General features: G+C 44.4%; 1 non-coding gene across 1 annotated transcript; it reads right to left on the minus strand.

Annotated features, from left to right (window-relative positions):
• Positions 1–1,956: 1,956 nt before the first annotated feature.
• On the minus strand, positions 1,957–2,028 carry trnag-ucc (transfer RNA glycine (anticodon UCC)). Its single transcript has one exon. It is a non-coding gene; the product is annotated as a tRNA-Gly (tRNA).
• Between the last annotated feature and the right edge of the window lie 1,344 nt (positions 2,029–3,372).

Here is a 3,372-nt window from a genome sequence, read left to right on the forward strand (position 1 = left end):
ACTACCCGTCTGTGGTGCTGAGTCGAGGTGACATTGGAACAACGTCTATCTCTCCTGTCCTGTTTGATTGATGGATGGAAAGTGTGACTCTGGAACTATTTCTGCTGTCTGAGACTGTGAAATTGATGACCTGTCTGTGTCTCTGCGCTCTGACAGTGATAATGTACGGACTGTGTGGGAGGACCTGGCGGGAATCTTCATTCTAGCTTGGCTGGAGGAAACACCATATTTATTCTGGTTCCTTCAATTATTTGCCTGTTGGAAAAAAGTATATTTTAGGACTCAGGTATAGATGGGGTGGAAGATACAGATTCCATCAGTTTAACCTCTATAAATAATCATTGTGAATGTTTTGAGAAACTTTAGTCAGGCTCTAGCTCTGATTCTCAATCTAAATCTTCAACCAATCGGAGAGCCAGGTAGCAGGAATTGGAAGTGCCGATTGGCTTATATTTTCAAACTCGAAAAGCCCGCCAATAGAGGGAAAAAAAGATAATAGCCGAACGGCTTAATTTCCAGGCAATTTTATTCTCACACTTTAGGAGCTGTAATATTGCATTTTGCGTCACAGAATCCTGGCGCTATTTTAGGAACAGGGTAAATTTGTCAATCTCTTACCTGTAACCGGCGGTAGCAAAGCAGCGATTTAAAACAACCAATCTCAGCTCACTGGAAACGCAATAACATAGGTTACCAACCGACTCCTTCACACAGGCTTCATCGGGACAGAGAGAAACGGCTGATTTCTGATCCTGTCCCCTGAAAGCGGCCGGGAATGTTACAATCGGAAGAGCGGAGCGCTCCGGCAGCCACACGCTCAGCATAGCTGCTCTTTCTCAGGAGCCTGTGAACACGGCCCGCGGGGAGCTGCAGTCCAGCCCGGGAGGAGCGAGACTTGGCTTTGGCTTTGTCCTGGGCTCTACCGCCGGTCTTTCTACAATCTTACACACACTTACACCACGAATGAAGAATTCCTCCCGCACTCACCCTTCCCCTATCTTCTGAATGGTCAATGTGTTCGGAATCTCATTGGGTGGCTTTTGTAACCAATCAGAGAGCAGCTTATTTCACCAACTTTCAAAGGTCAATGAGAAAATGGGCCGGAGATTGACTGAGCCAAACTGGCAGAGCTGAAACAGGTTTTCAAATTGAACATTAGCGCCAATGTATTTGTGAGAATGGCTGAAAAAAAGAGACATGTCAAAGCTTTTCCTTCTGCACTCAACAGGCCACTCCCAAGAAAACCAATATAAGGGGAAGATAACAATTTATACTGATAGAGAATATACTTCAGGGTGGAAAGTGACTGTCTTAGGCCCGTTCATGAGCTTGTGTGATACACAGCGCGAAATGATCTGATCAGGGTAGCCATTACCCTGCAGGATGCCTTTGATGAGCCCGATTTCAGCATCAAGCTTGCACGGTGAGCAAATGGCTCGGGTCCTACTTACAAGGTTGCCGATGAGACCAATCTTACACAGCGTGGAACTGTAAGAATCCCAACGCGTATATTGACCAGTGAAGGTCGGTTTGCGGTAAACCTGCTAGAGAATCCTCTGGAAGATTTCTCAACTAGTGTGTCAAGGGAGGGGAGATATTTTGACTGCTCCATTTCATAGGTGAATTTGAGCGCAGGATGGAGCCCATAAAGACATGTAAGGAAATTGTTACATGCAGCTGCGGATTTAAATATAACAAACGTATCATCCACATATCGGAAATATGCGAGAGGGAGGGGGTGAGGCGTCTTTCCATCCAAGGCCCGAGTTTTACGATCGAAAAACGTGAGTGATGAAAACGTTAGATCTATTTTATTTCGTTAGACCTTTATTTTCTTGTTGGAAATCTTGCCACACTTTCTGTTGTTCTTTATCTCATTTTGGAAACCACAGAGATTAACTCCACGGTCCCGGAATTGTGGTCTGACGACGAGTAAGGCTGAAAATAAATCACTACTGCGATGGCCGGGAATCCAACCCGGGTCAACTGCTTGGAAGGCAGCTATGCTCACCACTATACCACCATCGCACACTTCTTCAAATTACAGTCAGCATTTATAGTACCGCGAAATACACTATATCTTTGGCATCTTGTGTTTGATTAATAAACTGTTTAGAATAATTCTCACCATGTTTATGTTGTTTCACACACATTTAAAATGTCCCCAAAGAAGTTACCTCTTTGCACGTCTCACGTGCAGCCAGCAGAGGGCACCAGTCCACAATAAATTCTCTCCGGCTGTTTCTGTGGACACATCGAGACAGGAAAAGGTCTGTTGCTGCCCGGGGAACGGGCCGTGAAACAGACAAAGATAGTGACCAACTACAACGGCTCCATGTAGATATCCACAAAGTACCGAACAATAAATAAATGCAACTTATCCTGGGAGGGATGATGAAGTTGACTCACTTTCTGATACTGCGTGTGAGTGTGGGATGCTCATGTTGAGTGTGGAACTCAGTCTGGATCTGTCAGTTTCTGGTGTTGAATGGGAATGTGGGAGTCACTCTCAATATCTGGGACTCTTTGCAACATATTCTGCATCTGTTAGTCTTTGGTGCTGAATGTGAGAATGGGTTTAATTCTGTCACTGTCAGGCTGTGGGAATCTGTGTGAGTGTTAGATACATTGTGTAACTCTGAGTCCCTGATTTTGCCCACAACGTTGTCCATCCCTAATTGCCCTTGTTAATAGAGCATTTAAAATGGGCTGTGGCTCTGGGGTCTGGAGTCAAATGTCGGCCAGACCAGGTAAAGGACATTAATGATGGGTCGATTTTGACGACAATCGACAATGGTTTTGTTAAAAGAAAAATACTGCGGATGCTGGAAATCCGAAATAAAAACAGAAAATGCTGGAAAAACTCAGCAGGTCTGTCAGCATCTGTGGAGAGAGAAACAGAGTTAATGTTTCGAGTCTGTATGACCCTCCTTCAGAGCTAAAGAGAGGTACAAATGTGATGACATTGATACTGTTTAAGGGGTGGAGCAGGTGAAGCTGGATAGAAGGTCAGCGATTGATGGCGGCTAAGGAGAAATTGACAAAAATGTCCTGGACAAAAAGGCAAAGGGAGCGTTAATGGTGGTGGTAAGGGCTAAAGGAGGTGCTGATAGTGGCGTAAAGCTAAGAAAGCAGAATGTGTTAATAGCAGAACAAGGGTAAGCACTCTGTGAAAGAACAACATGGAACAAGTAACAGATGGCCCTTTTGGGGAAGGGGGCAGTGGTTGGGGAAAAAGGATGGATAAAGGGGTAAAAACAGAATAAAACAAAGAATAAAAATGAGGATAAGTGGATAAAAAATAATTTTAAATAAAATGGGGATTGAAAGAGGGGTGAATATAGAGGAGAGAGTTCCTGGCCTGAAGTTGTC

The sequence above is a fragment of the Cetorhinus maximus genome, chromosome 31 (assembly GCF_964194155.1).
Source record: "Cetorhinus maximus chromosome 31, sCetMax3.hap1.1, whole genome shotgun sequence".
In the NCBI taxonomy this organism is placed as follows: domain Eukaryota; kingdom Metazoa; phylum Chordata; class Chondrichthyes; order Lamniformes; family Cetorhinidae; genus Cetorhinus; species Cetorhinus maximus.